Below are 13,037 nucleotides of genomic sequence, written 5' to 3'. Positions count from 1 at the left end.
GGGAGAAGAGACAACACCCCAAGCTGACATGGAAAAAAAATACACCAAGATGACATGGAGAGAACAATACCCTAAGCTCAATAATTTCTCAATTCTTAGCTCACTGGCATACTCGCGACATTATTGCACTTCCTCAATAAATCATAATCACTTAATTATGGTTCACATATATTTTATTATTCTCAAATAATTAACATCATCAATTCTCTCACACGTGATTCTCAATTTTCCATTACTCGCTTAACTGCCTCATATACCACTTTCGTCATCTTATCCTTTCGTGTACCATCTCCTCCGATCATTAATAATCTTACTTCAATTCTAAGTTACCTCTCCTTCCTAACTTCATCTCCAAGTTACCCTAATTTCCTAATTCTAACTTCTTGCAAGGCTAATCATTATAATCTATAGCTAAAAGGGTGAAGGTTTGACAGTTCAAAAATAAGTTTTGAAACACAAAACTACTTTGCTAAAAATATGGGTCACGCGTACGCTGGAAGTGCACTACTGAAATGTCACGCATACGCGTGGGAGTGCATTTAGCCCATTTCGCGTACGCATCCCTCTTTACGCGTACGCATGCAAACTAGGAAGTAGCGTTTGTTCACGAAGGGGGTATATGCGTACGCAAAATATTCCATGTCACGCGTCCGTGTGGAAATGCGTTTTTCCAAAAATTTCACAAAGTTACAAAAGCTGCAGAATTTTAGTTTTTGACCTCAAACTTCCGACACGCATAACTTTTTTGTTTTAAATAATTTTTCATCCGTTCTTTGAACGATGTAAGCTTCACAGACCTAATTTTAACATAAAATAAGTTTAAAACTATTTGGGGATCCGGAATCCAAGTTATGGCTCGCCAAAATTTGGCCAAAAACCAATTTTTCTCAAAAAGTTTCCAACCTCAATTCTCACTAAACCAAACACAAATCATACTTTCATCACATACATCCAACATAGCCACACACTATTTATTCTACCAAAGTCATCCATAACCTACTTCATTTAATTATACATCCATATGTACATAATCGCATACCTAAATTTCATAACTTTAATTACAACAATCACAACAAACCACCAGAATTCATAATCATTTCTTCTCCCAAATCACAAGCATCATTAGTTCATCACTTAGTAGTCCAACTTCAATATCAACCATTAAACCAAAACTCAACATTTACCTTAAAGCACTAATCAATTTACATGCTCATACATTCATTCCTATCTTATAGTCAACTAGCCTAAGTCTTCACAGAATATTATATATTATATACATGAAACCTAAACCATACCTTGGCCATTTTTCACGTATTTTCTGAGACAACTCACCAATGCCTTTTGCCCCAAACACAGCCCAAGGTTCAAGAACTCACCAAAGCACAAGTACTCAACCTCCACCAAGATTCCAATGTCCACAATTTCAATCTCCAATTACATATACATAACCTAATACATATATACAACACATATATACACCTAAATTCAATACCCAATACATAAATTCAAGAAATTAACTAGGGTTGAGGATCGTTACCGTACCCACGGACCAAAAGACCCAAGTCCAACAAGCTCCACAAGCTAGGTTGAACCTAGAGAACCAAAATCAACAATTCCTCAACCTGGATTCTCTTTAATTTCAAAAATTGAGGGATAGAGAGGCTGGGGTGAGATTGAAGCTTACCTATGAAATTTATCCGATAGAATCGTAGACGTAGAACTCGACACGCTGGACATGTAGCCGCAAATAGTGCGGCGATCGGAGCTCGAATGAAGAAGTTATGGTGGATTGATGTTATGGTGAGGGTTTGGAAGCTCTCCTCTCCCCTTGGCTATCTTTTTCTAGTGAATTTGCATTTAATTTGTTGAGTTTAATCAAGAATTAATTATCTTTTAGCCACTATGGATGCTACTTTGAGTCCTGTGCAATTCTATTTATTTTAGGTAGCATTTGGTTGGATTTGATGGAGCTTCCGCAGAATAAGAGAAGAAGGCTATATAGGGCAGGAATGGCTTAAATGATGGAGAGGAAGCTTGCACAAATAGAATCAGCACAAGAATTAAAGGAGATGACAGCGAAGAGCCACGCGTGCGCGTACCTGACATGTACGCTTGATTTGGAACTTTCCATGGCGACGCGTGCGCGTATGACGTGGCGGAAATTGGCGAGTTAAAAATTGTTATAAGATATGCGTTGCAAGTATAGTTCTTAACCAACCAGAGATCCGCTTATCAATTTAGAAGGGTTGTCACAAAAATTAAAATTAAAATACTGGGAGTATAAATCCCAGGTCGTCTCCCAACGAGTTGCAGAAAGGTGTGCTAATTTATTAATAAGAGGTTTTCAAAAAGAGTTTGAGTTGAATAAGCAGGAAATTAAATTAGAGAAATTAAGTAATTTAAATAAAAGCCTTGACTGGGAGTAGATTAGTTGGAAGCCCTATTCTTGTTGCAGTACTCTCAAGATTAATTTATAATTGAAGGTTGTTCTGTTTAGTTAACCCTTACTAGGTAAGGGAAAGTCAAACAAGTTGGAATGCTGTTTCTATTCACAAGTCCCAATCCGCTTACTTGGAAGGACTGGCATTAGTGACTAGAGAGCAATCCAACAATAAATCCAATTACAATTTCTCTTTTGAGCATTCCAACTTAAGGGTTTCTTTCAATCAACTCCCCATCAAGTTAGGGAACTACTCGCTCATTGTGAATGTAGAACTCATAACATAGGAAAGGAAATTAAAGAAAGACATGATAAATAAAATTCAAAGGAATCAATTAAAAATAAAAGTAACTCTTGTATTAATAAATTCTAAAATAATTCAATAGTAAATTTGAGTAAATTAAAGGACATGGAAGAGTAAAGCCAAGTAAAGAAAATGAACTAGAATGATGAAGTCTTGATGAGGTAATAACTCTTCTTAATATCCCAATGCAAGGAGCGATAGAAATAAAAATCCTAAGAACTATGAATGTGTAGAGAGAAAACCTAGAAGAGGAGTAAAACTAGATCTAAAACTAAAAACTGTGTAGAATGAATGTTGTTTTTGGTTTCTGCATGTCCTCTGGCTCTAGTCTGCTTTTTCGGGCCGAAAACTGGGTCAAAACAGGGCCCAAAATTGCCCTCAGCGAATTCTGCAGATTATGCATATCACGCGATCGCGTCATTCATGCGGACACGTCATGCGGCGTTTTGCTTTGCCACGCGGGCGCGTCGTCCATGCCTCCGCGTCACTTGTGCTATTCCAATCCGCGCGGTCACGTGAGCCATGCGACCGCGTCACTGCGATTTCCTCTCTTCTGCGCGGTCGCATGAGCCATGCGGCCGCGTCACTTCTCGCTGGTCATCTCCTCAATTTCTTGTGTTCCTTCCATTTTTAAAAGCTTCATTTCCAATCTCCAACTCATTCATGCCCTATAAAGCCTGAAACACTTAACACACAGATCACGGCATCGAATGGAATAAAGGAGAATTAAAATACATAATTAAAAGTCTTTAGGAAGCAAGTTTTCAATCATGTAATAATTTTAGGAAGGAAATATAAATGCATGCTAATCATATGAATAAGTGGGTAAAGATCATGATAAAACCACACAATTAAACACATTATAAACCATAAAATAGTGGTTTATCAACCTCCCCACACTTAAACATTAGCATGTCCTCATGCTTAGTTGAAGGAGATAAAATAAATGAGTAGGAACATATAAAACTCATGCAATGCAATGCAACCTATATATGTAAATACAACTATATGATTCTTGTCCACTTGATCAAAAGTAAATAAGCTCTTCAAAATAATTACAAATCGAATTCCACTAATTCAATTCTCATACAACAAGAACAAATAAAAATACAAGAAGATAGCTCATGAAAGCAGGTAACATAGAATTTCAAGCATTGAATCCTCACTGATGATGTATGTACACTCTAGTCTCTCTAGTGTATAGGGTGATCATTCTATCCTTCTCTAATCATGCTTTTTAATTTTTGTTCTCTCCTAACCAATCAACAACATTTAATATACCAATGCAAACATCATGAGGTCTTTTCAAGGTTGTAATAGGGCTAAGGTAATGGTAAGGATACACATATGGCTAAGTAAGCTTATAAACTGAATCTTTAATTAACCCAAGCTTTAACATAACCTATATATATATTCTATACAACTTTAGAATTTATACCTAGCTACCCAGAATTTCCCTTTCACATTCCATACTCATGTATCAACTTTTTATCTTAATTTTATCATACACGCATTGATCTTTGAATTCTTAACTTTACATTGGGGTAATTTTGTCCCCTTATTTATTTATTGAATATTTTTTATTTTAATTTTTTTTATAAGCATAAAAATAAACATAACTTATCAATGCACATAGATTTTCAATTTTTTTTTATAGTTTCACATGAGTAGGTCTCCAAATTTCCATTATATTATCATGACACATTCCCTTATTATCTTTTGTTCCCATAATTTCCCATACTTAATTAGCACACACAATTCTATCTTAAACTAACCAAAGATTCAGTTTGGGATATATAATTATTTTTCCGCTTAAGGCTAGTAATGTGGTAAAATATAGAACAAATGGGATTTAAAGGCTCAAAGTGGCTAACAAAGGTAATTGAAAGGGTAGGCTTAATTTGGATAAATGAGCTAAACAATTAATGGCCTCAATCATATGCAAACATATAAATATAATAAACATTGGACATATAGGATGGAACAAAATATAGATCACAATCATAGAGAAGTAAACACACAAGAATAAAATAATTATGGTTAAATAATGTAATCATGCATAAAGGCTCAAATCTCACAGGTTGTGTGTTCTTTAGCTCAAAATTCATGTTCCAAATACAACTTCAAGCAAATTTAACATAAAAATTTTAATTAAAAATTAGTGAAATTTCGTTCCAAAGATAGAGTCTTAGAAGAAACTTATTGTCTTTTCAATCAAGTAGAACATGCATGCAACTAATCTATTACTATGCAATTTATTCTATTCTACAAAAGAAAAACTAACTAAATATCCTAATTTATTGGTGTTTAGGGAAGAGAAAATACCTCCGGAAGTCATGTATTGACCGATCTCCCCACACTTAAGGCTTTGCACCGTCCTCGGTGCCATCTGTCAAGAACAGGGGTGGGCTGGTAGCAGTATCTCCATAGTTAGGACTATCATGGCTCCCTGTGCTGGTAAAGAAAGTGGAGTCTGGGGTGTCTGAGTCCTTGAATTTTCCCATAATCAGCTCCTTGAGGTATGTGAATCGGCGCTTGTTACGGCGCTCTCTCATCTTAGCTTTGTGTTCCTGCCGATCCAACCTTTCGAGTATCTGATGGAGCAGCTGGTCTGTTGTAGGTGCTTGTGGTACGGAAGGAGGAATGTCCTAAGCCAGTTCAGTGGGCTGGCTTGTAGTGGCTGCTGAGGGTCTGATATATTTCCCATTAGGGACATATTGATCATCCTGTGGAAGTATGGCTTTGGTGTCCCCAGCTCTAAAGGAGACTCCGGCTGCTGAGACAAGATCTGAGACCAAGGCAGGAAAAGGTAAGTTGCTTGCAATTTGGACGTGTCCCATGGCATTCCGGATGTGTCTTAGTAGGTTCAGAGGCTGATCTGTAAGGATGCACTATAGTAGAACGGCCATGTCCGCAGTGAAGGAGGACTCGTGAGTGCTCGAAAAGACGTAATGGGACATGATCTATGCCCATACGCAAGCCTCCAAGGTAAGTGCTAAAGCCGAGATTCCCTTAGGGCAGGTACGATGGTATCCGTAGATCCATCGGCTGCCAGGTAGTGCGATAATTCTGAGAACGGCGTCCCAGTCAAATTGGTACATCTGGCGCTTGAGTGCGGCTTCTTGAAAGGCATCCAAACCTTCCGGAATAGGGGGAAGACCTAGAGCTCTTTGAATGGCCTCTTCTGTAATGGGGACTTGCTTCTGACGGACAAAGACAGACTGCAGGGTTGGCAGGTGGAAGTTGGAGTAGAACTCGACTACCCAAGAAAGATTGACCTGCCTCGGCCGTCTCTGTAGGAAACCCCATTGTCTTTGTGCAATTTGCGGCTCAACAAAGGTAGCAATATGGTTTGGGAGGAGAAGAAGGTATTTGTTGTTGTAGCTCATTTCTGCCAGGATGGGGAACATCTGCTCACAGTAGCGATTGGGAAATCGCGCAGTGTCCTTTGCTGGGAAGACTTTCTCCTTTTCATCAACCTTTATAATCCTCTTAAGTCTCTTTGTTGAGGGCTTTACCGCAGTTGAAGAAGGCTCTGCCACTAGTGCTCTCTTTGTTCCTCTCCTTGCTGTTGATTTGGGGGTAGCTTTCTCTTTGCCCTTCTTGGTGGCCATTCTGAAAAAGGGAAGAGAAAGTAAATTAAATTCAAAAAGATAGAGCAAGGGAGAGAACGGAGAAGGGTGGTGATGAATGCACAGTAAAAGGTAAATGATGTTAACACATGGTCATGACTACATGTGAAAAGTCATCAATGGAAAATAGTTAGTGCATATGATGACAAGTGAATGCAAGGTGTTTATTGGCATGCTGGCAAAGGCATGAGTAGCATAGATCATGCATCACTCGTAATAAACCATCACGTTTGTATTGACAATTAATTTTAACGAATAAAATATAAAAGGGGTTTTGTGAAAAACGGGCATTTAATAGTAGAATAGAATAACGTAGAAAAGTGCATATTGCCATATTGGCTTTTTCACAAACACATAGCATGCATGGTAAATAAGGTATAGAAAGTATTAAGGTGAACATACAAGCAACCCTTTTTTTTTTAATTGCCAAACAATTTTACAACAATCCACAAGCATATAATGAGAAATAATGACTCAAATAAATTTCTAACACCAAGTAAAAAGGAAAAAAGAAAGAAAAAGAAAATATGGATAATGAAAATAAAAAGAAAAGAAAAGAAGATAACATATAAAAATAAGAAGAAAAATAGAAAAGTAAGGAGGGAAGAAGAAAAAGAAAAACCTTATTAATAGGGGAGAGAGAGAGAGAGTAGAAAGTGAGAAAGAAGGAAGAAGGAAAAAGGGAGGAGGAAGAAATAAGGAGGGAAAAGAGAAAATAGGATTTGGGGAGAAAAAGATAAGATAAGTGGCAAATCAGGGAAGGTGTCCGGCGCAAGCGACGCGGTCGCGTGGGGCACGCGGTCGCGCGACTTACGCTGATACTGATTGACGCGGTCGCGTGACCCGTTTTATGCCACTGGCGCGAGGGCAGCCTCGCACTCGCACAACTCTCTGTTCAAAACCATTAATTGCCAAATATTGGGTGACGCGATCGCGTGGGGCAGGCGATCGCGTGAGTGGCCATTAGAAGGATGTGACGCGGTCGCGTCGGTCACACGGCTGCGTAGGAAGGATTGTGCGTTCAGCACCAATCCAGCACCACTCTAGCACAACTTTCGGTCGTGCACCCTTTTTACGTCGAATTCCAGGGCACGCGGCCGCATGGGTGACGCGGTCGCGTGGGAGACCAATGTTTCCACTCGACGCGGACGCGTCGGCGATGCGGTCGCGTGGGGCAATTTGTGCCATTGGCACGCCTCCAGCCACACTCCTGCGTGACTCTCTGTTCGCCTTTTTTATTTTCTCCCATCTCCTGCGACGTGGACGCGTCAATGATGCAGTCGCGTCGCGTGAAAAATAATAATTTTTTTAAATAAAAGTATGTAAATGCAGAGGCACGAAATGTACTAATAAAGAGAAGAGTTATTAAATAGAAAAACTAAGAATAAAGAAAAGAACGATCATACCATGTGGGTTGTCTCCCACCTAGCACTTTGCTTTAATGTCCATAAGTTGGACGCTCCACTAGCTCAATCTTCGGCTATGTGAGGATCTTCCAAGAGGAAGATCTCGAGCTCCTTATTTTTCTTCAGCTGCTCGCCATGGTACAACTTTAAACGATGTCCATTGACTTTGATGAGTTCAGAGCTTGAAGGATGGCTAAGGTGATAAACTCCGTATGGTTCGGCCTTCTCTACTCTGTATGGACCATCCCATCTTGATCTCAACTTGCCTGGCATGAGTCTCAGTCGAAATTTGTAAAGGAGGACTAAGTCCCCAGGTTGGAACTCTTTTCTCTTAATGTGCTGATCATGTACAGCCCTCATCTTCTCCTTGTATAGTCTAGAGTTCTCATAAGCTTCTAGGCGAAGGCTTTCCAATTCTTGCAGTTGCAATTTCCTTTCAGCTTCGGCTTCCTCAATTCCCATGTTGCACTCCTTTACTGCCCAAAAGGCTTTGTGCTCTACTTCAACAGGGAGATGACAAGCTTTTCCATAGACTAAGTGGAAAGGACTCATCCCAATGGGTGTCTTGTATGCGGTTCTGTACGCCCAAAGTGCATCTTGTAGCCTGGTGCTCCAGTCTCTTCTATGAGGTTTGACTATCTTCTGCAATATACACTTTATCTCTCTGTTTGACACCTCGGCTTGCCCATTAGTCTGAGGATGGTATGCTATTGCAACCTTATGAATGATTCCATGCTTCTTCATTAATCATGTTAGTCTCTTGTTACAAAAATGGGTGCCTTGATCGCTCACGATTGCTCGTGGGATCCAAAGCGACAAATAGTATGGTTTCTCACAAAGGAAACAACAGTGTTAGCATCATCAGTGCGGGTAGGAATTGCTTCCACCCATTTGGAAACGTAATCCACAGCTAACAATATATAAAAATAACCATTAGAATTTGGAAATGGACCCATGAAGTCAATGCCCCAGACGTCAAAAATTTCACAGAAAAGCATAATTTGTTGAGGCATCTCATCCCTCCTGGATATATTACCAAATTTTTGGCATGGGAAACAAGATTTACAAAATTCAGCAGCGTCTCTAAAAAGAGTAGGCCACCAGAATCCACAGTCTAAGATTTTTCTAGCTGTTCTTTGAGGGACAAAATGTCCTCCACTCTCATATGAGTGAAAGGCCTCTAAGATAGACTGGAATTCTGATTGAGGCACACACCGTCTAATTACCTGGTCAGCGCCACATCTCCATAAATATGGGTTATCCCATATATAATATTTAGACTCGCTTTTCAGCTTGTCTCTTTGATGCTTAGAAAAGTTTGGAGGAAAGGTGCGGCTAACTAGATAATTAGCTATAGGTGCATACCAAGGGACTACCTCAGATACTGCTTGCAGGTTATCAAATGGGAAATTATTAGCTATAGGAGTGGGGTCATCTGTAATGTGCTCAAGGCGACTCAAGTGGTCTGCCACTAAATTCTGGTTACCACTCCCATCCTTAATTTCTAAATCAAATTCTTGTAATACTAGTATCCAACGTATAAGCCTTCGTTTGGACTCCTTTTTGGCTAATAGATACTTTAGAGCTGCGTGGTCTGAGTACACTACTACCTTCGTACCAAGTAAATAGGCTCGGAATTTATCCAAAGCAAAAAAATAGCAAGAAGTTCTTTCTCAGTAGTAGTGTAATTGGATTGTGCGGCATCTAGAGTTTTAGACACATAAGCAATAACAAAAGGATCCTTACCTTCACGCTGAGCCAATGCTGCTCCTACTGCATGGTTGGAAGCGTCGCACATTATTTTGAATGGCTGGTTCCAGTCTGGTCCTCTCACAATTGGAGCTTGAGTTAGGGCGGTCTTCAGCTTATCAAACGCTTGTTTGCAATCCTCACTGAACTCGAACTCAATATCCTTCTGCAGTAGTCTGGATAAGGGAAGTGCTACCTTACTGAAGTCCTTAATGAATCTCCTGTAAAAACCTGCATGGCCAAGGAACGAACGAACTTCCCTCACAGAAGAGGGGTAAGGTAAACTAGAAATAACATTCACCTTTGCTGGATCTACAGAAATGCCAGTATTAGACACAACATGTCCTAGTACAATCCCTTGTTGAACCATAAAGTGACATTTTTCAAAATTTAATACAAGGTTTGTACTGACACATCTATCTAATACTCTAGATAATCCATCTAAGCAAAGGCTAAAGGAATCACCATAAACACTAAAATCATCCATAAAAACTTCCATACAGTTCTCAATAAGATCAGAGAAAAGACTCATCATGCACCTTTGGAAGGTAGCTGGTGCATTGCACAAGCCAAAGGGCATTCTCTTGTAAGCATAAGTCCCAAAAGGACATGTAAAAGTGGTCTTTTCCTGATCCTCAGGAGCTATATGAATCTGGAAATAACCTGTGTAACCATCTAAAAAGCAATAATGTGATTTACCTGACAGGCGATCCAGTATTTGATCAATGAATAGAAGAGGATAGTGATCCTTACGGGTTGCTTGGTTGAGGCGTCTGTAGTCAATGCAGACCCTCCAAGCGTTCTGTACTCTGGTTGCTATGAGCTCTCCATGCTCATTCTTCACTGTAGTGACTCCAGACTTCTTGGGCACCACTTGTACTGGGCTTACCCATTCACTGTCTGAGATGGGATAGATGATATCTGCCTCCAGTAGTCTGGTCACTTCCTTCTTGACAACCTCTAAGATAGTGGGGTTCAGTCTTCTCTGGGGTTGACGAACGGACCTTGCTCCCTCTTCTAAAAATATTCTGTGCTCACATACTTGAGGGTTGATGCCTACTATATCTGCCAAACTCCACCCAATTGCCTTCTTGTGCCAACTCAGCACACTAAATAACTGCTCTTCTTGTTGAGAAGTGAGTTCCCGTGCAATGATAACTGGAAACTTCTGCTTATCCTCAAGGTAAGCATATTTAAGGTGTGGGGGAAGGGGTTTCAACTCTAACTTCTGCTCATGGTTAGGCTCTGGATTGTCTGGAGCAGGTGATAATGGCAAAATGCCCTCATTGTCGTTCAAGAGTGTCCCCACACTCGGACCTTGTCTTGTGTGCTTCTCCTCTAACTCCTCCTGGTGAACTTCAGCTACAGTTTCATCTATGATGTCACACTGGAAGATAGAATGATCTTCTAGAGGGTGCTTCATAACTCCATTCAGATTGAAACTTACTAATCGGCCATCTATTTCAAAAGAGTATGTTCCTGAAAAAGTATCCAATTTGAACTTTGATGTCTTCAGGAATGGTCTTCCAAGTAGGATTGATGATGGCTTCTCTAAGTCATTTTGGGGCATCTCTAGGATATAAAAATCATTGGGAAATGTGATCCCCTTAATGCCCACTAATACATCTTCAGCAACTCCAACCACTGTAATAATGCTTTTATCTGCTAACACAAAACGAGCTGCCGACCTTTTTAAGGGAGGGAGCCTCAAAATATCATATATAGACAAAGGCATTATACTCACACATGCTCCTAAATCACACATGCAGTCAGAAATTATCACACCACCAATAGTATAATTAACCATACAAGGACCTGGGTCACTACATTTTTCAGGTAAACCACCCATTAAAGCAGATATGGAACTACCTAAAGGAATAGTTTCTAATTCATTAATTTTGTCTTTATGTATACATAAATCTTTTAGAAACTTTGCATATTTAGGTACCTGTTGAATAACATCAAAAAGAGGAATAGTTACCTCAACCTTTTTGAATATCTCTACCATTTTGGGATCAGGTTCCAGCTGCTTCCTGGGCTTCCTTGCAAGTTGTGGAAATAGAATGGGAGTGGTGTCTTCTGTAGTATCTGCGCTCTGTGGTGCTTCTTCCTATGGTTGAACTTCTTCTTTTTCAGCTATGTCCTGTATGTCCTCTTCCTCTTCAACATCTTCTATTTCCACTACCTCTTCAGCTGAGGCGTGTTCTGGTGGGCTTGGCTCCTCCTGATTCCTCTCCTGCAGTGTGGTTCCAGACCTTAGGGTGATGGCATTAATGCCACCCTTTGGATTGGTTAATGGTTGAGAGGGAATTACACTGGAGCTCAAAGGATGGTTATTGGAGTTATTCATTTATCCAATCTGTGAGACAAGAGCTTGCAAAGTAGCGTTCAGACCATTTAGAGTGGCATTAATGTTATTTTCCATGGTCTGTTGTCTCCGATCAATGGATTGTAATAAATCATCATTAGAAGATGAGGAATGATACGTAATTTGAGAGGTCTGCTGTTGGGTATTCTGTGGTCCTTGGGATTGTCTCAGGTGAGGTGCTCTATAAGGCTGGTTCTAATTCTGCTGCCTGTTGTTGTTATTATTCCACCTCTGATTTCTCTGATTGTCTCTTCCTCCTCTCTTGTTGTTGTTGTCCCTCCAATTCTGGTTAGAATTGTCCTGCCATCCATGGTTGTAATTGCCACCTTGATTGTACCCTTGGTTGAGGCGGTCATAGAAGTTATGAGTGGCTGCCACGGTGTTGTCTTCCTGCTGGAGCTGCGGACATTCATCAGTATAGTGGCTATAATCAGCATAGATTCTGCAAACTCTCTGTGGGACTAACTGTTGGCCTTGCTGTGATGGAGAAGGTTGAGCTTGCTGAACTTGTTATTGATTCAATTGCATCTGCTTCAGCAAGTTGGTCATTTCACAGATACTCTGAGTCAGAGTAGCAGTCTCTCTGCTAGAGGATACTTCTGCAACGGATTTTGAATGGCCTTGTTTCTGCCTGTGATTCCGAGTAGATTCAGCTAAGTCGCTGATCAATTGCCATGCCTCATCCGTGGTCTTATACTTTTTCATAGACCCATTGCTAGCACTTTCCAATGTGGTCTTATCTTGGGGCCTTATGCCTTGTGTGACGTAACCGAGTAACACTATCTTGTCAATCATATGGTGGGGGCAAGCTTCCAGAAGATTATTGAAGCGCTCCCAGTATTCATAGAGAGTCTCAGATTCATCCTGAACAATCATGGAAATGTCTTTCCTTAGTTTATCAGTAACTTCAGCTGGAAAGAATTTTTCCAAGAATTCTCTTCTCAGTGTATCCCAGTTGGATACAGTTGCTGCTGGTTGAGTGTAGTACCACTCTCTTGCCTTTCCTCAAGAGAAAACGGGAAAGCTTTCAGCAAAATTGAAGTTTCATCTACACCATCACGCCTGACGGTAGAACAGGCTGCTTGAAAATCTCTCAGGTGCTTGATAGGCTCTTGAGCAGGCAAGCCATAAAACTTGG

The 13,037-nt window shown here is 40.2% G+C and overlaps 1 non-coding gene across 1 annotated transcript; it reads left to right on the top strand.

Moving 5' to 3' along the window:
• Positions 1-12,688: 12,688 nt before the first annotated feature.
• Positions 12,689-12,796, top strand: LOC112738944 (small nucleolar RNA R71). The gene has a single exon (XR_003169891.1). It is a non-coding gene; the product is annotated as a small nucleolar RNA R71 (small nucleolar RNA).
• Positions 12,797-13,037: the final 241 nt, after the last annotated feature.

Source organism: Arachis hypogaea, chromosome 13 (genome assembly GCF_003086295.3).
Source record: "Arachis hypogaea cultivar Tifrunner chromosome 13, arahy.Tifrunner.gnm2.J5K5, whole genome shotgun sequence".
NCBI classification, from domain to species: Eukaryota; Viridiplantae; Streptophyta; class Magnoliopsida; order Fabales; family Fabaceae; genus Arachis; species Arachis hypogaea.
The sequence above is the reverse complement of the archived record's forward strand: the minus strand, read 5'-3'. Positions and strand labels throughout refer to the sequence as shown.